This window comes from Pelophylax lessonae (assembly GCF_965119305.1).
Source record: "Pelophylax lessonae genome assembly, chromosome: 5".
Classification (NCBI taxonomy): domain Eukaryota; kingdom Metazoa; phylum Chordata; class Amphibia; order Anura; family Ranidae; genus Pelophylax; species Pelophylax lessonae.
In genome coordinates, this window is record NC_138772.1 from 174466135 (window position 1) to 174491162 (window position 25028).

General features: G+C 39.6%; 1 protein-coding gene across 1 annotated transcript in view; it reads right to left on the bottom strand.

The window, feature by feature from the left end:
* The window catches only part of CPNE4 (copine 4), a 609887-nt gene that overhangs the window by 584160 nt on the left and 699 nt on the right, over positions 1 to 25028 (bottom strand). The gene's annotated exons all lie outside the window — the stretch shown is intronic.

Here is a 25028-nt window from a genome sequence, read left to right on the forward strand (position 1 = left end):
ACAAGTGCCAATATCAATTCCTTGGTAATTTAGCTAGAGGCTAACACCTTTTATCTTTGGCCCCACTTTAGTGCACATAGAAATCGATATTAAGTTTTGTGAGACGAAGAAAACAATTCAAGTAACAAAGCAAAATAAAGATATCTTAAAACAAGGGTAGAACATGATGTGCAGTGGGAAGCCCCCATGAGGAGATCCTGACCTCCACAGAATCTAATACCTTGATGGAACATTCCCAGCCACAGCATGAGAACCCTATGACTTCCACATAAGTACCAATAGAAGGAGATAGTGCAAGCCTCCCCGAATACAACACCTTGTGTTGGCCAACTTATTAACTATAGGCGATCACAGCTCTGGCTTGGTGCAGATTCGGAACCAGGTGCAACTTAAAGTGGATGTAAAGGCTGAAAATGCATTTTAGGCATGAAGGTAAAAACATTCTGTGTGCAGCTCCCCCTAATACTCACCTGAGCTCCCTCTTGATCCAGTGATGTGCATGAGAGCCTCAGCTGTCCTGGGATTCCTTCTCCTCACTGGCTGAGACAGCAGCGGGGGCCAATTACAACCAGTGAGCCAACGATGAGAGAGCAGGGCAGGGGCCAAGCCATGGCTCTATGTGTCTTTTGGATTCATAGAACAGGGCTCAGGAGCAAGCATGCACCAGTGCTCCCATGGCAAGCATTTTGCTATTGGAGGCACTGGTCAAGGGGGAGGAGTCAGGAGCACCGGCGGGGGACCCGAGAAGAGAGGATCAGGGCTGTTCCATGCAAAACCATTGCACAGAGCAGGTAAGTAAAACAGGTTTGTTTTATAAAAAAAAAAAGTTTAATACCAATTTAACACCAAGGTTATATAGTTGTTCCATAATTACGCCATATATCTGCAAAAATAAATACATTAATATCTATTTTATGTAGTCAGAGTTTGGAGTACATTTTTCAATTGTGTTTCACCATTTGTTCATTAATCTGGTAAAATGTTAATTAAAGTTAATTTCTGGCATGCCTGTGCTCCTCGGTAGTCATGCAGTTATCCAGTGCAATCCAGCTGGGATCCTGCTTTTAAAGCAGCAGGAGGTTAAGGGAAGTGAGTCCCTATCCTCTGTGAAAGGAGCTGCTTAACCACTTGATCTCTGGAAAATTTAACTCCCTTTATAACCAGGCCATTTAATGTGATATGGTATTGCATTACTTTATCTGAAAATTGCACGGTTGTGTTACATTGTACCCAAATAAAATTGATGTAATTTTTTCCCCACAAATAGAGCTTTCTTTTGGTGGTATTTGATCACCACTGCGTTTTTTATTTTTTGCGCTATAAACAAAAATCTTGAAAAAAAAAAAAAAAAAACAATATTTTTTACATTCTGTTATAAATCATATATAATAAAACTTTAAAAAAAAACAAATTTCTTCAAAAATTAAGGCCAAAATCCTTAATAGGCGTAATATGATTGGTTTACATGAACTTTATAACATCTACAAACTATGAGATATATTTATGGAATTTTTATTCCTTTTTTCTTTTATACTAGTAATGGAGGCGATCAGCGACCTATAGCAGGACTGCAACATTGCGGTGGGCAATTTGACACTAAGTGATACTTTTAAAACTTTGTGGGAACCTGTGACACTAATACAGTGATCAGTGCTTAAAAATTGCAGTGTTACTGTACTAATGGCACTAGCTGAGAAGGGGTTAAACATCTAGGGCGATCAAAGGGTTAAATGTGTGCTTAGTGTTTGTGTTTACTATGTGTGCTGCTTTTACTAGGGGGAAGAGATGGATTCTAGTCCCTGCTTTGCAGGAAAACTGAGTCCATGCCAGCCCCCCTGTCGGAATGGTGTTCTGCCTTGTTTACTAAGGCAGATCCCCGTTCTGTGTAGTTTACAGATGATTGGTGGGTGCTGGAGAACATCGAGTGCCCAACACCAGCAGATTGGCTTCTGCTGTGAATTTTCACGTGATCCGGTGCACAGCTGCCGCCCTGAAGCAGTAAAACTGCTAAAGGCCCCGCTAAGGTTGTACTCTACTATACATTCTCTGCTAATAATGAACTGGTAACTGGTAATAAGTTCATTATAATGGTCCTTATCAAGGATTCAAGGCTTAATGACTGCTGAGATATTGATTATGGTTGATTTACTAAAACTGGAGAGTGCAAAATCTGGTGTAGCTGTGCATGGTAGCCAATCAGCTTCTAAATTCAGCTTGTTCAGTTAAGGTTTGACAAAAAAAAAAATGGAAGCTGATTGGTTTCAATTCAGAGCTGCACTAGATTTTGTTCTCTCCAGTTTCAGTAAATCAACCCCATTAAGTCTTACAGTGAGTCTAGTGTTTCCTTCTCCTTGACATGCATTAAGAAAGAGGAACTTTGAAGCAAAGTCATTAGGAAATCTACTAAGCAGGAATAAAAATGCCCTCATATTCAATTATTAATTACTAGACATTAAGCCCGTTAAATTAACGGGCGCTAGAATATATGTGGTCAGAGTCCCCTTTAATAGTGTGGTCAGAGTCCCCTTTAATAGTGTGGTCAGAGTCCCCTTTTAATAGTGTGGTCTGAGCCCCCTTTTAATAGTGTGGTCAGAGTCCCCTTTTAACCTCCCTGGCGGTATGATTATGTCAGGAATTCTGTACCAAAAGCGGTACAATTTTTTGCATGGAAATTTGGCGTTATGTATTATAGGCCTACAATTCTTAGTAATTACTGACTTAAACCTGACCAAAACAAGACTCTAGTAGACATCCCAGATGTGATAAACACAAATACATGAATTATAATCTAATCAATAATATAATTTTATTATATAATATATAATATAATAATAAAAAAAAAATATATATATATATATATATATATATAATAAAATTATTGATTAGATTATAATTCACGCATTATACATTTTATATATATATATATATATATATATATATATATATATATATATATATATATATATGTGTATAAATATATATATGTATATATATATATATATATATATATATATATATATATATATATATGTATATACTGTATACATATACATATATATATATATATATATATATATATATATATATATATATATATATATATATATATACATATATATACATATACATATATATATATATATATATATATACATATATATATATATATATATATATATATATATATATATATATATATATATAATATATAATATACAGTGTTGGGGTAGTTACTCAAAAAATGTAATTAGTTACTAGTTACTAGTTACTTCTGTAAATTGTAACGAGATTGCTTTACTAGTTACTGCATTTGAAAAGTAACTTCACTACTTATCACTTTACTCTCCTCTTTCTTAATTGACCATGTAGAAGAAGATACATGACACTCTTTCTGCATAGAGTTTATTGTATAAACACAGGCTTTGGGAAACATGAGAACAAAACCTGAAAAAACAGAATAAACATAAAGTGCAACAAAAAGTCATAAACTTCATCCCTCTCTATTCTTCGAAATAACGATTGTATCGCACGGCTTGGGTAACGCAGGAAAGCGCGTTCCTATAGCCTAGTAAAGTAGTGTAGTTACCTCCTATAGCCTAGTAAAGTAGTGTAGTTACCAATATTAGTATTGTAACTAGTTACATTACTTAGTTACCAAAAAAAGTAATGTAGTTACTGTAATCAGTTACTTTGGAACTAGTTACCCCCAATACTGGTAATATATATAATATAAATGTTATGTGTTTGTGTTTTGTGCAACGTTCAACGTTTGAATTTCCCTCCCTAGTTCCGCTCCCATGCAGCATTGCTGCTGCAGGGAACGGAACCAGGAAGTCCTCATACCGACGGACGAGGGGTGGAGATTTCGGCTGGCGATCACAGCAATGGGAGATCATCGCTGGATCGCCAGGAGAAGGTAAGAGACACTGCTGCTCACTCTGCACATCCACCCCGAGCGTGACTTGGGGATACCGATAACAGCATGGAAAATCCACCCCAAGTCACGCTCGGGGATACCGCTAAGCAGGTTAATAGTGTGGTCAGAGTCCCCTTTTAATAGTGTGGTCAGAGTCCCCTTTTAATATGTGGTCAGAGTCCCCTTTATTAGTGTGGTCAGAGTCCCCTTTTAATAGTGTGGTCAGAGGTCCCCTTTTAATAGTGTGGTCAGAGTCCCCTTTAATATATTGTGCAGAATGAAATGTAAAGTCTTTAATATATATGTGCGTTATGAAGTACATTGAATACAACATTGAAATGGCTTTTATTGTTCATGACAGAATTCATCACCGTAATGTGAAAAGGCAGTTGTTATGGGCTGGCAGCAGTGACTGCCGGCAACTCACTCAGATGCGGCTCGCGACCCACTGGGTTGTGAGCAACAGGTTGGGAAGTCCTGCCCTAACAGTCTGAGGTAGGGCGGGGCGAAGCCTCTGCGTCACAACGGCTGTCCATGGGGCACATGCGCAGTAGCGTAATCCCATGGACACAGGGAAAGTGGATGCAGAGACAATTGCATTTTATTAATATAGATGACTGTTCCCATGCACATAAAGGTATACAAGTTAACACAAAAATATTACATAGTTAATGTGGTTGAAAAAGACACAGGTCCATCCAGCTCAGTGAATGACGTCACGGCCTGGACTACAGAGCGCCTGTCGGAAGGGGGGAGTTTTCTCCGCTCCACTGACAGAAGAACAGAAGGGAAGGCTTCAGGCTGTGCCGAGTGCTGGAGCGCACTCAGCACATTGCAGGCAGTGGCACACAGAGCTTTTAGCGGCTGGCAGCCGGCAATTTCACACATACAGTCAATGTGTATAAGGAGTTGTCCAGCCACTTTTGGCGCCCCCCTCTCTCCAAGAAATGTTACCACCCAGGGCAACCGCCCCTCCCCCCCCCCCCCCGTACCGCCTCTGATGAGCAGGGATTGTTTTAATAACATTAGATACCAAATACTGATAAGTTTTTATGGTAAGTCATTAAGTCCTTAGCAGATATTTACTCTCAGAATGGATGGTTTCAAAACCAGCCTTGGACTTCACATAGCCCATAATTTTTCCAAGTTATTAGACAGAAAGCTGTAAATAAAATGAAAAGGGTGCATATTAATACTCTTCATATGAAGTGATAGATAAAATGTATGGCAGCCATAAATCCTACTAGTCAACCAGTTTAGTCTAGTGTAGTTCTCTCTCCTAGTTAGGCTGTTAGACTAAATTTAGTTTTTGGCCACACTGTTGTCAGTGGAGCAGTGATCTATTGTTCTTTGTCTGATGAGGGTTTCCTAGGCTGGATGACCGATCTTCACCTACTTGATTCATGCAGAAGCTCCCAGAATATAGGGCAGGGAGAGTCAAAAACCAAGTTATTTTTCATGCCTCAGCCAATCTCTGGAAGGGGGCATCCAGAAGTTGTCTGGAGAGGTAATGAATGAATTGCTTGGAAGGCCTTTTGAGAGTGTTCTTTCTCTGCTAGTTGGGTTTCAGTTCCCCTGGAGCTGCTGCTCCTGGGAGGCCGCTATACTGAGATTAAATTTGCTTCTTGGGCCTCAGCAGGTGCTAGGCTGGGGGCCTGCGGAAAATTGCCAATGGATTTTGCTCAGGGAAACTGTTCTGAAGTCCTGGTCTGCAGAAGGATCTCCCTCGCTGAGAAACTACTTGTGGAAGCTGAGTGGCAGTCAGTTGCTGGACATTTTAAGTAAAACCTACTCTGTGACTTTCACATGTGTCTGCAGCTATAAGGATTTATTCTAGAAGTTTGTCCTCCTATTGATCGTTTAGAGTATTCTGAACCCCTCTACTGTTTTAAGTTACTCAGCAATAACTTCTAAAAATACATCCCCTAGATCAGGGGTCCCCAAACTTTCTAAATAAAGAGCCAGTTTACTGTCCTTCAGGCTTTAGAGGGGCCAGACTGTGGTCAGTGGGAGTAGAAAATGCCCCAGCAACAGTACCCCATACTTGTTTTTTTTTTTTTTTTTATAAATTCAATGTTTATTGAAAAAGGAATAGGCATACAACATATGCAAGAGCAGTGGTACAAGTCCAAAAACAGTATGCAAGCAGAAGACAATGTACGAGGGAATAAACAAAAACATATTTCAGGACAAGTGATCCCACAGAGATAAACCCGTAAGGCAAGATCTAAGAGCTGAATACAGGACGTTGGCCCTCCAAAAAGGTCCGAACCCCAACCTCCGCCGGCATCTATCAAATGGCCGGCCTATGGAGATAGAGAGGAACCGATCCGGTGGCCCGCCCCGCACATAAATTCCGAGAGGCAGGTAGATTACGTATGCCTAGGGGAAGGAAAGTCCTGAAAGAGAGGAAGCATTAGAACAGAGAAAGGAAGGGGAGAAAGCGCAAAAGAGAGGGGGAGAAGGTTAAAATGGAAAGGAGGGAGGGGGAGGATGGCCACCTGGCCCGCCGACAGTCAGCTAGGCGATCAAAGTTTTATATTCATCGGAGAAGCTGAACTCATGCCAATAGTACCACCGTTTGAGGAACTTCTCTCTAGTGCCCCTGTCGGTCGCAACGAGGTCTTCCATTTCATTGATATGTGCCACTTTTAGCAGCCACATTGCCACCGTGGGAGGGTGTGCCTGTTTCCAGAGAAGAGGGATACAGCTCTTAGCCGCCGTAAGTAGGAGCGGCAAGATTGATTTCCGATAAGAAGACCGCGGAAAGCTATTGTGGTGAAGGAGGAAGAGAGCAGGACTCAAAGTGAGGGTATGATCCGTGAACTTCTGCGAAATACGCATTACCTCATTCCAAAAGGGTTGCAATCTACTGCAAGACCAAAAAACGTAGAGGAGGGATCCCACCTCCTCCCCACATCGCCAGCAAAGATTTGAACAAGAGGGGAACATCTTATGCAGTCTAGCCGGGGTGTAGTACCACTTGGTCAAGAGCTTGCAGCCGGCCTCTTGATACTTGGAGCACAGGGAAGTCTTATAGGTGAAAAAGAAAATACGCTCCACCTGGTGGTCAGACAGAGAGAGCCCTAGGTCCCTTTCCCAATGAGCCAGATACAGGGGTCTAAAGGATGGATCGGAGCCTGATAGAAGGCGATAGAGCAGAGATATGGTGTGGCGCAATGGAGAGTCCGATGCACAAAGATCCTCAAAAGGGGTAAGGCGTCTCGTAAACAAGGTTGCCGGTGGCAGGGATTGCCCATACTTGGTTTTAATGGGAGGGATAGTGCCCTGTTGTTTCACAAGGAGAAGAATTGTGCCCCATCGATGGTGTCAATAGGGGGAATGGTGCTCCATCATTGGTGTCAGCTGGTGGAATAGTGCCCCAAGGGCCAGATGAAGGTAAGCAAAGGACAGCACCTGACCCTTAGGCCGCAGTTTAGAGACCACTTTCCTAGATTGAGCCTTGAAAATTGTCTTCAAACCATTACCATACAGCGAAACAAATATTTACATTGATTTGATTTCTTTCAAATGGATATCTGAAAAGATTTTAGCCTAGACTACATCATTTATAAGCAGTTTTTGTTTTACAAAGCAGAATTCTAGGATGAGAGGGGATGTGACTATGGAAGAAGAAATAGGCAGTCCTTTTGTCCCCTAGCTTCTCATAAAACCGGCAAATAGTAGTACTATAAATTCAGGGAGGGAGAGAAGGGAGTGAGATGTGAACATTAAAAAGAAACTTGCAAAGTAAGGTAAGAGAAATATGCTGGGCATATATATTAGGAATCCTTAGATTCAGATTTTTTTTTTTTCCCTAGACCTTCTCTATATTTGAGGAACACTGCACTTCTAGCAATCATTTTTATCCTTCAGTGATGGACGTTAGGTGTATATTATATAATGGCTTAACAGCTCTTCATGTATTATGTACAGGACACGGATGATGAATCTAAAAGCGTTTTTAATGCTTTAAAGAAATATGTTATATAATATGTATATATATAAATATGAAATATATATATATATATCATCATGTATATAGATAACTGTGTATCTCCGTATCTAGAAGTGCATTCACGTGCAAATTCACTATGTGCAGCAACACCAATAAAACAAACCAAGTATAAACCAGAGGCCCATGGTGCAGCGACTCGGCCCCGCTTCCACTCTTGCTCTTCCTGTCCTCCTCCTGACCCTTATTCCAGGCTGAAGCTTCGCTCCAAGCACTCTCTACTCACTGGCTGAATCCCGATTCCCGACCTGGCCAACAGGGGGGGCAGTTGGGGAGAGCTGGGACAGCTTGGTTGGGGCTGGCTGGGGGGGAGGAGAGTCTCCATTGTGCCTTTGAACCCTCCTCTGCTCAGACACAGTTTACACCATCCATGCTGGAGAGGGGGGTGGGAGGCCTGCACTCTGTCCTTGTCTTCAACCCGCACTCAGTAGGTCAGTGGCAGGGACTTTTTACTTCTCTTCACCAGGAAACCTTTAGGCATGTCTGTAGCAGAAGGGGTGCAGCCTTTTTATGGGGCATCAGAGCGGCCCAGGGGGCAATTTCCCTCCTGCCCCCTGGCCCAGTCCTCCCCTGGCTGTAACAAACTGGTAAGGCTACCCACACTCTCAAGTCTGCCATCCTAAGAGTATAAATAAAATGCTACTATTGGTAGAAAGGTAACAAAAGCCTACACAGCCGAATCAAAAAACTCACCTCTGACAGTGACAGATTGCTCATGGGTTATACTGTAAATGCAGATGTTTATATTATTCAGCAGAGTTTCTAAAACTATGTTAGCAAAAGCCCTGTACCTATCACCTTTTTCCTTTCTTTTCTGATTTCGGCAATTTTAAGGAGTCACTTCAAATACTTGATAAAAAGACTGACCAATAGTTTGAAGTAGCAGGGTAACAAGTACTGTCACTATAGTTCTACCATCCATATCAGTACAATGCTGTATACAAAAGAAATCAAAAAAACATCTTATGTTTTGAATAAAGATCCCATGTACTTTTCTTACTGTATTTTAATGACACATAAGCTCATTAGAAATGTGTTTTCAACCAGACACAGCTCCTTTAGGTCAAGCTGTGCAATGCTTGGCACATATAGAGAACTAAATGTGCAATGCAACTGTAAATTGTCTATCTTATTAACATGGTAGGAATCATTTTTCTAAAAGACATACCATTTTATTAGAGTAACAGTCGTTTGATTTCTTCTATGACACAATCAGGGAATTTAAAACAAGGAAATAGAGAAACTAAGTTCATGGATATCCATACCAAACACATTTACTTATACACAGCGGTGAAAGTTCCCAATCGCATGTATAGCAAGCTGAACATGTTGCATACGCACACAACAGCAGAATAAAGGCACTACAGGAAGAGGGGGAGTTACGTTTAATAGCAAGTGCAAAGTTTACAGCAATTCAGCAAACAAGTGTTAAAGCGGAGCTCCACCCAAAAGGGGAAGCTCCACTTGTTTTCTTCCTCCCTCCCTCCGCTGCCACATTTGGCACCTTTCGGGGGTAGTGGACACATGTGAAAACCAGGTACCCGCTCCCAGTTCCAGGTAAGATTGCTGCAATCGTTCTTCAGTGATCTATGCATTTTCTGGCCCCTCCTACTTACCTGCTGACTTATGGGAGACACACAGGTCCCAGAAGACAACGAGACCATTCAGAAAGTGTAGCAAAACTTGTGCATGCACAGTAAGAAACAGGCTGTGAAGCCTCAAGGCTTCACTTCTTGTTTCCCTTAGTGAAGATGCCGGGGCCTCCATCCAGAGCCGATGGACAGATTGGCTTCAGGAGCTGACATTGTGGGATCCCTGGACAGATAAGTGTCCTTATATTAAAAGTCATCAGCTACAGTATTTGTAGCTGCTATTAATTGTTTTCCCCCCAGGCTGGAACTCCTCTTGAGGGTGGCTATATGTAGTGAGACTGCATCCTTCTAAGCTGACTTGGATTCAGAAATGAACAAACACAAATGGACATCAGACCATAAAGTGAAAGATTTCAAGGAGGATTATAATAGTTTGTAATTGGGCAATAAAAAACAGCCAATGTGTTTTTGGGGGTCACAACAATACTCCTTCATCAGGTCTTAGAAGATGATATATATATATATACACCTGAATGGACTCAAAAAGATCTATAACTGCTTGGATCTACAGTATACTCAATCTAGTAAATGGTTTTCCTTTAGTCCTTTTACACAGGGGGAGGTACCTTTTTACATTCCCCGGACGGCCGACCCACAAGCAAGGGCAGTACCCCTCGGAGCAATACATATTGCCGTGACCACAATGCTTTGCATCATGGTGTTGCAATTTTAAAGCTACAAGTAGAGTTTGGCAGGCGCCCCCATGTGTTATACCAGTGGTCCTTAACCTGGGTTCGATCGAACCCCAGGGGTTCGGGGAGTCAGTCTCGGGGGTTCGGCGGAGGTCAAGACACACACCCGACTCATATGATTCGTGATGACACGCCTCGCTCATTGGCTGCAGGTGATCACGCAACATCGCTTGGCCTATCTGTGCTGCAGGGAATTTGCCACGCCCAGTAGTCGAATTGTAGCTGTCGTGATGGTACGTCGTGTGATTTCTTTCTTGATATTAATCCCTTCATACTAACTATGTCGAGCAAAAAAAGAAAGTGGTCGGACGAATACAGTATGTACAATATGGATTCACATGTATAACGGAACGTGATGGGAGTCAGCTTCCTAACTGCATGATTTGCAATGCCAAGTTGAGCAATTCTAGTCTAGCATCGGCAAAACTAAGAGAACACTTCCTTAAGCTGCATGGAGATGGAAAATACAAGAACACAACGCTCGCTGAATTCAAGGTGAGGAGAGCCAGATTCGATGAAAAGTCTAGTCTGCCTGTTCTCGGCTTTGTACCCATCAACAAACCGATCCTCATAGCATCGTACGAAGTTGCTTACCTGATCGCAAAGCAGGGCAAACCACACACCATTGGTGAAACACTCATAAAACCAGCTGTGTTGAAGAATGGTTTTGTTCTTTAATGGTTTTGTTCATTTTGTGCACCTATGTATAAATATATACCTAAATATATACCTATGTTTTGAATTTGAAAAAATCATATTTTATTTTTCCAATCAAGAAGGGTTCGGTGAATGCGCATATGAATCTGGTGGGGTTCAGTACCTCCAACAAGGTTAAGAACCACTGTGTTATACTGTCCCATGTAAGTAAATAGGGCCATGTTGCAACCACTTTAAAACTAATAAAATTCCAAAGTTACTCTAACTTTTCAGTGAAGTCCAAGTATAACACCCTTGTGCTTCAACACCAAGCAGCAGTGATTGTCATGGTCAAGCCCATCACCAACAATTAGAAAGCTTACAAAAGTAAAAACCTCACTTGCAGAGGAATATTGCACTCAGCATGTATTAGCCTATCAAGGTACTCCTCCTTTCTTTACCAACCAGGACACAGATGAAGGAATAAGCAGATTTCACAAGCACCAGCAGATCTTGCCTACAACACCCTTGATCCTCTCATCCATATCAGACATGGCCAATATAATAAATATTATAAAGGGCAGAAGAAACACTCATAGTGTAGGAACTCCCAACAATTATTGGTGTAAAGACAAAAAATCAAGTATAAAAACAGGCCACTGTATATAGAAGCCATAGAAGGAGACAGCAGCCATAGATGCCAGTGTGCACAACAGACTCCACCCGACATGTTTCGTCCAATCAAACATCTACAAGGGTTCATTTAAAGGAAAAAAAATTAAAAATAAAGCAGGCATCAGAAGGCGGCAGTATTGCCAACTGAACACCTTTTATCTTCATTTCACCATCCTCTGGAAAGTGATCCAATGCAGACTGCTTTTCATAGGGGCAGTAAAATATACCACTAGCATGAAAGGAGCCTTAGGCTTGCAACTAACATCATGTGGTCAATGACAGTTTTTTCTGGTATCCTAATCTGACTTGGATAACTTACGTTTTGAACAACCTGACCGTATATACATTTGCCTGGCTGTATCTGTAAACTCTGAATGTTTTGTGAGCAAGCAAAACATATGGAATTTATAGCATGTAATCAAATTTTCTATTAATGTGCTGATGCTATAAACATAAGTCCTGGAATTTGTAAAGAGGGTCATAGATACCATTTAGAAATCTGCCTCACAGTAGTGCGACAAATGGAGTAACTCGTGACAGATTCATGTATGTGTTGGTAAGGTGGATATTAATCTTTCCTAACGTTGACAGAACTGTTATAAGCATCTCTTCTGCAAAGTGGTGGAGTTTACAGGCATAGAAGCTATTTGCAGACGTTGGGAGTGTAAGGGAAACATAGCAAATCTCAGTTCTAGAACTTAAAGATATTGTAAATTTTGTCACAGAATGGTCTCAAAGATGTGACACAGTCAACAGTTTACTCCATCATGGAATAGCTCTTTTTTACCTCCACCTTCCTCATCACAGAAATGGTAGTATTTCTTTATGAATTTGTTGAAACTATAGAGCCATATAATACAGCCACATTTAGATGAGTGACGGTCTATACCACCTTCCCCCCTCTAAAAAGTGATCCACAATCAGCAGCTCCCAGGCACCAACTGAATGCCTATTTTTTTTAACCACTTAAGCCCCGGAAGATTTTACCCCCATTCCGACCAGGGGGTATTTTGCGATTCGGCACTGCGTGACTTTAACGGACAATTGCGCGGTCGTGCGACGCTGTACCTAAACTAATTTGGCGTCCTTTTTTTCCCACAAACAGAGCTTTCTTTTGGTGGTATTTGATCACCTGTGCGATTTTTTGATCACGCGCTATAAACAAAAAAAGAGCGTCAATTTTGCAAAAATAGCAATATTTTTCACATTTTTTTATATGAAATTCCCCAAAAAAAAATTTAAAAATCAAAATTTTTTTACTTTTTCGGCCAATTTGTTTTATGCTACCTATGTTTGGTAAAAAAAATCGCAAAAAGCGTATTTTGATTGGTTTGCGCAAAAGTTATCGCGTTTACTAACAAAGGGAAAGATTTCTGTCATTTTTGTTGTTTTTTTTTTAACGTGTAATGGCGGCGATCTGCGATTTTTTTTGCGGTACTGCGACATTGGGGCGGACAGATCGGACCCTTGACTGACATTTTTGACACTTTTGGGGTTACCAGTGACATTTCTACAGTAATCAGTGCTAAAAAATATGCACTGTTACTGTAAAAATACACTGGTAGTGAAGGGGTTAACTTTATTTGGGAGGGAGGGGCTGTGTGTATCCCTAGGGGCGTGCTTTCTACTGTGATTGGCTGGGGCTTGAGCTGTATGGACACTGATCAACGGATCTACATACTAGATCCGAGTGATCAGTATCCTAACAGCAAGGAGAATGACAGGCAGCTTGTTTACACAAGCTGCCTGACATTCTCCCTCTCCCCCGCCGATCGCCGAGTGACCGGCGGACATCGGGTCCGCCGGTCACACGCGCGGGGGGGTCCGTGACCACGCGGGAGCGGGAGCGCGCCTTCGGGGGCGCGCGCTCGCTCCCTAGACCCTCACAAGCTAGTGACGTAGCCCTACGTCACTTTGCCTGTGAGGGGCTGACTGCCGACGTAGATCGGCGTTAGGCAGTCGGCAAGTGGTTAAAGCTAGACTTTGTATCATAATACCACTCATGTGATGTCAGAAGGGGGCGGTGCCACCGAGTGACATAACCGTGTGGCCCCGCCCCTTGCCTACAAAAGAGCTGTCAAAGCTGAAGAGAGGCATACGGCGGGTAGTCTCAGAAGAGGCGAAGGGCTTTTGGAATGTTTTCTATTTTTCGGGTCAGCGGGCGTCATGATTGACGATGGATGTACATTGAGGGACACTTTTCTTCTTTTTAATTAAGGACTCGTCAAAAACTGTGTTCTGTGGTTTTTCCTTTTTTACACTTTTTTGGTGAATTGGTAGGGGTAAGATGTACCCAATACCCATTCACATAGGGGGGGGGGATCTGGGGACCCCTTTGCTAAAGGGGGCTTTCAGATTCCGATAAGCCTCCCACCCACAGACCCCCACAACCACAGCCCAGGGTTGTCAGGAAGAGGACCTTGTCCCCATCAACATGGGGACAAGGTGTTATGGGGGCACCCTCCCTATGTTGAGGGCAGGCGGCTTGGTATGGTTCAGGATGATCGCTCTCCCCCCCTTTCCTGCATGCTCGGATAAGGATCTGGTATGGATTTGGGGGGGGGGGGACGTGTTGTTTTTTTTTTTATTATTTTGGCGAGGAGTTCTCAATAAAATCTGTACCAGACCCAAATGGCCTGGTGTAAATTTGGGGGGACCCCATGCCGTTTTTTTTTTTTTATTCTGTCATAGGGTTTCCCTTAACCACTTAAATATAGGGCACTTTCATCCCTTCCTGCTAGACCAATTTTCAGCTTTCAGTGCTCATTGGCATCTATAGGAATTAGTGGTCAACTTGACATGGCACTGCTTCCCGTCTTTAAAATTGGTATTTATGTAAAATATTGGACAGCTTGGCATGGCACTGCTCCCTGTCTTTTACATTGGCGTCTATGGGAAATCTTGGTCAGCTTGGCATGGCACTGCTCACAAACTATAAGTGGTAGGGACACAAAGCTTGTCGAGCACCGGGAGAGGACCCAGGACTACAACATATCTATACATTTTAAAAGTGTGTGTTATGCCTGTGCACTACACTGACTGCACTAAACTGACTCAACACACTATTCATTAACCACTTAAGCCCCGGAAGATTTTACCCCCTTCCTGACCAGGGCCTATTTTGTGATTCGGCACTGCGTGACTTTAACGGACAATTGCGCGGTCGTGCAACGCTGTACCCAAATGAAATTGACGTCCTTTTTTTCCCACAAACAGAGCTTTCTTTTGGTGGTATTTGATCACCTGTGCGATTTTTTGATCATGCGCTATAAACGAAAAAAAGCGACAATTTTGCAAAAATAACAATTTTTTTTCACATTTTTTTTATATGAAATTCCCCCCCAAAAAATGTAAAAATCTAAATTTTTTAACATTTTAGACCAATTTGTTTTCTGCTATATATGTTTGGTAAAAAAAATCACAAAATGCGTATTTTGATTGGTTTGCGCAAAAGTTATTGCGTTTATTAACTAAGGGAAAGATTTTTGTCATTTTTATTGTCTTTTTTTTAACGATTAATGGCGGCGATCTGCAATTTTTTTTGCGGGACTACGACATTGCGGCAGACAGATCGGACCCTTGACTGACATTTTTGACACTTTTGGGGGTACCAGTGACATTACTACAGTAATCAGTGCTATACATATGCACTGTTACTGTAAAAATGACACTGGCAGGGAAGGGGTTAACTTTATTTGAGAAGCAGGGGTTAAGTGTGTCCCTAGGAGCGTGATTCTTACTGTGATTGGATGTGGCTTGTGATGTAACAGCAGAGATCTACAGTCCTACATAGCAGGACCGTATGATCTCTGCTGTTACACAGGGGGGAATGACAGGCGGCTGTGTTTACATTAGCCGCCTGCCTTTCTCCCTGTGTAACAGACGATCGCGAGTGACCAGCGGACATCGGGTCCGCCGCTCACATGCGCGGGGGGTCGGTGAGCGAGCGGGAGCGCGCCCCCAGCGGCGCGCGCTCGCTCCCTAGAGCCTCAAAGGCTAGTGACGTAGTACTACGTCACTTTGCCTGTGAGGGGCTGACTGCCGACGTAAATCGTCGTTAGGCAGTCGGCAAGTGGTTAACTACCTGCCTAATCTCTATTGTAACAGGCAGTATCCTTATATAGTGTGGGGCGTAGACTTAGCCCCTGAGCCATGATTGACTAAAGGCACCCTGCCTTTGGCCAATCATGGCTCTAACAGGACTTAGTGCTGTGATTGGCCAAAGCATACAGGTCAGATGCATGTTTTGGCCAGTCATCAGCAATCAATGCACTGCAACAGCGCAGTGCGGTATGGGGCGCTCATCAGCGGGCAAACTTCCAGCCGCGCACCCCATTTATTTGTGTGTTCAACATAGAGCCCATTCCTAGTACACACTGCCAGAAATGTGTTGCAAATCCATTATTGAATCAGCCCCAGGATATTTTATACTGCCTATTTGATAACTGAGAGAATGATGATTGGTCATTGGAGAGGTCTATACCCCATGTGATGTTCAATCATCGCCCAGTTAGTTTGCCAGTGTTCTAACATACCTGAACCATGTATGGGTAGCTTATCCTTAGTTAACTCAGTAAGGACAGGGGACACGTCTGGGTTGATATTTTCCTATCACGATAACTGCTTGCCGACCACCCCATAGCAGATTTACTGCTACAGGACGGCCGCGCTATATGTGATCCTGCACTTCCAGGTTTTGGGCACGAGAGCGTGCCACAGCCAGCTCGATCCTGCTGTAATTTTACACAGTGGTAGCTGATCATCGTGTCGTGCGGACTCGATGTCCGCCGGCACCCGCTGATCATTTGGTACACAGGAAGAATGCCAATCTGCCTATGTAAACAAGGCAGATTGTCATTCTGTCAGTACAGAAGGCATGGATCACACGTTCCTGTAAAGCAGGGGCACTGATAGATGCCTTCCACTAGTAAAAGCACCTCCCCCACTACACTGAAACACCAGCTAGGCACACAGTTAACCCTTTCATTGCCCCTGATGTTAACCCCTTCCCAGCCAGTGTCATTAGTACAGTTAAGGTGCATATTTTTTAGCACTGATCACCGTAATAATGTTACTGGTTTCCAAAAAAGTGTCAAAAGTGTCAGTTAGGTATCCAATTTGTCTGCTGCAATAACGCAGTAAAAAAAAAAAAAAAATTAAGAAAAAAATAAATACAAACATCCCATAGTTTGTAGATGCTATAACTTGTGCGCAAACCAATCAATATACGTTTATTGGGATTTTTTTTACCAAAAATATTTAGCAGAACACATGTTGGCCTAAATTGATGAAGACATTTGATTTTTTACATTTTTTTATTGGATGTGTTTTAGAGCAGAAAGTAAAAAAATATATATATATATTTTCAAAATTGTCGGTCGTTTTTTCTGTTTCTAGCGCAAAATATAAAAAAAACCCCAGAGGTGTTCAAATACCACCAAAATAAAGCTCTATTTGTGGGGGGAAAAGAGACATATATTTTATTTGGGTACAGCATCGTGCGACCACGCAATTGTCAGTTAAAGTAACGCAGTGCCGCATCACAAAAAAAATGACTTGATCATGAAGGGGGGGGGGTAAATCTTCCGGAGATGAAGTGGTTAAATATATCTAGGTTTTCTGAGCTGATATGAACATTACGCTCTTTAGTAAATCACCCCCTGCTCTGCAGAAAATGGAGAAATAATCCGAATGTAAGCGCTGTTAACAATTTTCTTTGCAAGCTAAAGTTTAAAAGAAAAACACTGAGAATGAGCACATTTCCAGAGCTACGTCTCACCAAAGAGCGCAATGTAAATTTCCTGTCACCAAGCACTAATTGCTAGTGACAAATGTACAGACAGAGAGAGGGAGAGGGGGAGAGAGCAAGAAAGGCTTTGCTTCCCCAGCAGTGTGTGATACCGGTGAGAGATGAGACAAGCAGTAATGTCTGATTCACCTGGATCACACTCCGTTCTCCATCTCACACATCCCAAACTGTGATTCACTCCAGCCATGTGCATTTTCTATTTGTAGCCTCTGATCGCACTACACTTCGATGACTTTAAAAAGGGAGGTGGGTGGTGTGAGATATGACACTATACTGTGAACAAATCTGACTTAGAAAACATATACAACTAGGATTTCTACTATATAGTAAGTAATGTATATTTTATTATAATTACAAATAGAATGCCAGCCATTATTTCAAACATATCTAGATGTCATATGCTCACTTGTAATGTGTTATGTCTAAAGCTTACCACACACCTTACAATCTGATTGTAGAATCTCTTTTATGGATGTATGGATAGATAGATAGATAGATAGATAGATAGATAGATAGATAGATAGATAGATAGATAGATAGATAGATAGATAGATAGATAGATAGATAGATAGATAGATAGATAGATAGATAGATAGATAGATAGATAGATAGATAGATAGATAGATAGAATATAATATATAAATATATATATGTGTGTGTAGAGATAGATAGATAGATAGATAGATAGATAGATAGATAGATAGATAGATAGATAGATAGATAGATAGATAGATAGATAGATAGATAGATAGATAGATAGATAGATAGATAGATGGATAGATGGATAGATGGATAGATGGATAGATGGATAGATGGATAGATGGATAGATGGATAGATGGATAGATGGATAGATGGATAGATAGATAGATAGATAGATAGATAGATAGATAGATAGATAGATAGATAGATAGATAGATAGATAGATAGATAGATAGATAGATAGATAGATAGATAGATAGATGGATAGATGGATAGATGGATAGATGGATAGATGGATAGATTAGATAGATAGATAGATAGATAGATAGATAGATAGATAGATAGATAGATAGATAGATAGATAGATAGATAGATAGATAGATAGATAGATAGATAGATATAGATATATATATGTATAGATATATTATAGATATAATGCGAGGGTCTGCTTGATTGGATACAGGTTGATTGAATAGTTTAGATTTGTCCTCATATTATATACTTTTGGTAAACCTAAAGGAGATTGTACAAAGACTGTACAATTTTATTTTGTACTGAATTTCAACATGTACGTGTATTGTATTAGTTCCTTATGTAGCAATGAGTGTATTCTGAATGGATTTTCTCTTGTATTTCTTTCTGTTAAACTTACCTAGGTATGTACCCTAGAGATCCTTTAATATGCTACTGGCTGCCATCCCCCTGAGGAAGACCTAACCAGTCAAAACACGTTGGGGCTATGGACCTATGCAATTGGGATCATCGTGCTTCATTCTATTTTCTACTGCCATTTAGTGATGAAGTGATATGTTACACTTTTTAACTATTTGTGATATTTTGCAAACTGTTCCCCAAGGTTCTATGGGTTACTTTTAATGCGATTTCAATAAACATTTAATTTTATTTCTATATACACTCTCTATGTTCTGTGGGTATCACAAACACTTCTCCCCATTTCTCTCCCCTTTGTGGGTTCTAGTATTTAAGTTAGGGACTGATACCAAGGTGGACTGTGATACAGGTACACAATTGTTGCATATATAGACAAATAGATAGATTAGACAAATAGATAGATTAGATAGATAGATAGATAGATAGATAGATAGATAGATAGATAGATAGATAGATAGATAGATAGATAGATAGATAGATAGATAGATAGATAGATAGATAGATAGATAGATAGATAGATAGATAGATAGATAGATAGATAGATAGATAGATAGAGATAAATATAGATAAATATAGATACATATATGTATAGATATATTAAAGATGTAATGCGAGGGTCTGCTTGATTGGATACAGGTTGATTGAATAGTTTAGATTTGTCCTCATATTATTGTATATTTGTATACATGGATAGCCAAGATACATGTATATAAATGGGTAGCCAAGATACAGGTGTATACATGGGTAGCCAAGATACATGTATATAAATGGGTAGCCAAGATACATGTGTATACATGGGTAGCCAAGATACATGTGTATACATGGGTAGCCAAGATACAGGTGTATACATGGGTAGCCAAGATTCAGGTGTATACATGGGTAGCCAAGATACATGTGTATACATGGGTAGCCAAGATACATGTGTATACATGGGTAGCCAAGATACAGGTATATACATGGGTAGCCAAGATACATGTGTATACATGGGTAGCCAAGATACAGGTATATACATGGGTAGCCAAGATACATGTGTATACATGGGTAGCCAAGATACATGTATATAAATGGGTAGCCAAGATACATGTGTATACATGGGTAGCCAAGATACATGTGCATACATGGGTTGCCAAGATACAGGTGTATACATGGGTAGCCAAGATACATGTGTATACATGGGTAACCAAGATACATGTGTAAAAAATGGGTAGCCAAGATACATGTGTATACATGGGTAGCCAAAATACATGTGTATACATGGGTAGCCAAGATACATGTGTATACATGGGTAGCCAAGATACATGTGTATACATGGGTAGCCAAAATACATGTGTATACATGGGTAGCCAAAATACATGTGTATACATGGGTAGCCAAGATACATGTGTATACATGGGTAGCCAAAATACATGTGTATACATGGGTAGCCAAGATACATGTGTATACATGGGTAGCCAAGATACATGTGTATACATGGGTAGCCAAGATACATGTGTATACATGGGTAGCCAAGATACATGTGTATACATGGGTAGCCAAGATACATGTGTATACATGGGTAGCCAAGATACATGTGTATACATGGGTAGCCAAGATACATGTGTATACATGGGTAGCCAAGATACATGTGTATAAATGGGTAGCCAAGTGGCTTAGTGGCTAGCATTCCTGCCTTGCTGTATTAGGGGCAAATCCCATTTAAGATGCTATCTGCATGGAGTTTGCATGCTCCCCCTGTGTTTGTACTAAAATAAGTTTCAGCGCTAATCCAAGTGGAGATAAGAAGAAACGGCCGCACATCGCTGGAGTTCCAAATGCCTTTATTGTGATTTCCAAAGTGGTACGACAAAAACCCAACCATTCCAAGTAGATGTGTTTACCTGGACTAGTTGGATTTTTGTCGTGTCACTTTGGAAATCACAATAAAAGCATTTGTAACTCCAGCGATGTGCGGCCATTTCTTCTTATCTTGACATTGTTCACGGAGGCGAGCCGGGGGTAGCACTCATGTGGAGGATCCATCAGATGCACTCATCTCACCTGGAGCAGCAGATCTTTCTTACCGCTAATCCAAGTGAGCCGCTTGGAGGTCTAAGTACAAACACCAAAAATAACAAATAAAACAAAACACGCAGCGCTATACAATTATTACTAAAGTCCAAATAGTGCAAAATCTCCCTGTGCTTGCATGCATTTCCTCCCACGTTCCGAAGACTTGCTGGTAGGTTAATTGGCTCCTGCCTAAATTGGTCCTAGCTATGTGTATGTAGATTGTAAGCTTCTTGAGGACATGGACTAATGTGAATATACAATGTGTAAGAGTGTTGGCGCTTTATAAATAAATTCCCACGCTTTTGTATAGTGGCTGAACTGTGACGGTGATAGTACACCTCCTACGTACTGTTTTAACACTTGTACAGGACAATTATACAGACAGTCTCAGGATGGTACAATCCATCACAATACATATACAGTACTGGAGTTAGGCAATCTTTTACCCTTATGTTGCTCACCTGTACTGTATATTCCATTAGGCAAAATGATTAGATTCATTTACTAATGGCGTGCATTTTTAGGTAGCCTGTAAAAGCTGTATTCACTTTATGTGCATAGTTAAATAACATTATTTTCATACATAAATTAGGCGTTTTCAAAAGTTCAAAAATGTACCCCTTAATTATTCACCCCCAGCATAGTTGTGCACAGCTTATTGCATTAGGGTGTGCACCCCAAAGCTCAAACACATATGAACGCCACCTGCTGTCACAAGGAGGAGGTTCTGGTGGTGGCAGGCAGTTGATTAGGAGCATATTACGTTACCCCATAAATACGGGTGTAACTTGTTCCTAAGGTTGAACCTAGCCTTTAATATAATGGGGGCATTCACACTGGCCACTAGCACCCCCAACCACCCACCTGGTGCCACCCCTGGATAATACTAATGCACATGGGGTTATTAGGGTGTGCCAAGGCACACCTGGCACACCCTGTGTGCACGTCAAGACCCCAAGTAAGCCTGATTTAATATTTCATACATTTGTTTTATTTACGTGAACATTCCTTAGCTAGAGATCTAGGAACTATTTTGTTGATTTGATATTTGGATACATACATGATAAACAGTAATAAAGAAGAACAGGTTGCAATAAAACCTCTACATACATGAATGTCATCTGAGCAAACTAAAATAACAAATTAGCCCATACTCATACATTTAGCTTTAAAATTGCCTTTTTAATAGTTAATTCCCAGTTCCACCAATAAACATACATAAAAAGGATAATTACTAAAGTTTGCAAACTCAGTGACCCCCTGTTTAAACAGCCAATCAGATAACAGGGAACTTGCTGATTTTTTTTTTTTGTTTATCTACCATTAAACTGATCAGCGCTTGAATCTGGTTTACTGGTCTGCCAAAGCTTTGGTAAGCTGTCCACTTACTGTGTAAAACTGACCATACACCTTGCAATCCAGATGCACAATCTACCAATAATTATGTAGCATGAGAGCCTTGAATATATATAAATGGAATTGATTGTATATGTAGAACATCTACTACTTAAGTAGATCTATTGAAGATTGCACAGAGATCAGGTTGTGATGTGTATTGTAGCACTCCTGACCACCAATGCTAAAGTAGGAATATAGAATTGAACTGTATGGACATTTTTATATCTAGGGTCATACGAGCTATAAAATAGCTGTGCTGGTAGGTTAATTGGTTCCTTTCCAAATTGGTCCTAGCAAGTGTATCTGTATGTATACACATAAGATGGGGACTTTAGATTGTAAGCTCCTTGAGGATGTGAATGTACGATATATGTAAAGCACTGGAAAAAAGTGTAGGGCTAAATATTAATAATAAAGAAATAATAAAAAAAAAATATGGATCAAGATGTATGAAAATACATTGGAATAGGTGAAACATTTATCATTAGGTAAAAGCATTCTCCCGATGCCTGCGTGGGTTTCCTTCGGGTACTCCGGTTTCCTCCCACACTTCAAAAAAATGTTGGTAGGCTAACTGGCTCCTGTCAAAATTGGCTCTAGTATGTGTATGTATGAATGTGAGTTAGGGATTTTAGATTGTAAGCTCCTAGAGGTCAGAGACAGGTGTGTCCCCACATAATATATATGTAAAGTGCTGCGTAAATTAACTAGTATATATATATATATTTTTTAAATATAAATATATTAAAAAAAAAAATATATATATATATATATATATATATATATATATATATATATATAAAACTATAAAATTATATAACAATACATAAATAATATAATAATAATAATAATGTAAAAAATAACTAAAGAAAGACACATAGGGGTTGATCTACTAAAATTGGAGAGTGCAAAATCAGGTGCACCTTCTGCATAGAAGCCAAACTTCAAAGTTTATTTTTTTTTGGCAAAGCTTAATTGAACAAGCTGAAGATAGAAGCTGATTGGCTGCGCTAGATTTTGCACTCTCCAGTTTTGATAAATAGACCCCAAAGTCTTTTTAATGCCTGTACAAATATGCTGGCATTTCTCAATGACAGACACTAGTACTATACATTCACATTCTTTCTGTGTATGGGATGATCTTACAGTCCAGAGCTCACCACACAGGTTACAAATTTGATTGTACAATCTCGTTTAGCTCTACCAACAGATATGCTAATTGAATACTAACGGATTAGGTAGATTTTGTAGGTCCTCATATTACAGAGCTTTGGTAAATGAGCAGTTTCCACCTCTCAGATATGTAACCACTGACACCAATGATCTTCTAAGGGGACATTCTTCCCACTGATCACCATGCTAATGTACCATGAGCTGTAGATTGTATGTAATTAATATAGATGTAGTAATTAATGGCAGAGACCTGAAAGTTATTTCAAGGGTTCCTCCATGTTAAAAAGCATGAGAAAGGCTGAATAAAAGTCATTTTATTACAATCTTTCAATATAAGAGACGAAAAAAAAAATGTAGTGTATATGGCTAGTCTAAAACATAAAGTCCACTTGCAATAGACTTGATCAACATGCAAAGTCATATTATAAGAGAATTAATCAAATAACTGGATTTCAATGCAAAAGTTCCTGTGTACTTTTTGAGTTTCTGAAACTTACTTTAACGTGGCAGCTATTCCGAAGGGAAGCCCTAGTTCTAGCAACACAGTGATTGGCAGTAAAACGCCAACTTATTGCTGGCACAGATGTCGCATGCCTGTACTATGTGCAACTGACATGATGCACTCAAGGCGTCTATGCACATTATATATTAATCTGTTTCAGCTGTTTACTGTTGATGGTGGCTTTATTGTGAATTAGGTTAATTCCAGTTTATATGCCTTCATTTTATTTTTATTTTTTTTTATTTCTAACTCTTCTTTTATGCAAAAAAAAAATGTAAAATCATTTTTAGCATGCCTATCAGCTCTCTTTATAAAATCAGATTATAGCATTATAGCAATAATAATAATAATAATAATAATAATAATAATAATAATAGTAATAATAAAAAAATAATAATAATACTAATAATAATACTACTAATAATAATAATAATACTAATAATAATAATAATACTACTACTAATAATAATAATAATAATAATAATGATGATAATAATAATAATAATAATACGAATAATAATACATTTAATAAATATATTAATAAATATAATAATAATAATTAATATAATATATATATAATATATATATATATATATATATATATATATATATATATATATAATAATTATTATTATAATAATAAATAATATTATATACAATAATATATTTAATATATTATAATAGTAAATATTATATAATATATTTAATAAATAATATTATATACAATAATATATTTAATATATTATAATAGTAAATATTATGTAATATATTATACTATATAATAAATTTATAATATAATAAATAATAGCATTGGGCTGTCTATACTTAAAAACAATGTAAGTTTTATTCCTTTTACAGTATAAGAACCCCCATGCTAAAATCTGTAATTGAGAATATTTCAATTAAAATCTATAACATTTGAGTGTTCATAAAGGTGCAAAAGGTCACTTTTGTAGTAGGCTGAGATTTCCCTATGGGTAGCCACTAATCTTGCACCTTGTAATAGCTTCAGAAATATTTGAATACTGACACATAGCCGTTAATCTTTTGTGACAGGTACCCTCTCTGATATATACAGAGCGTCAGCTGTCATTCAGCGTTCGCTTTTAATTAATAAAATGAACGCCTTAGACCAGCTG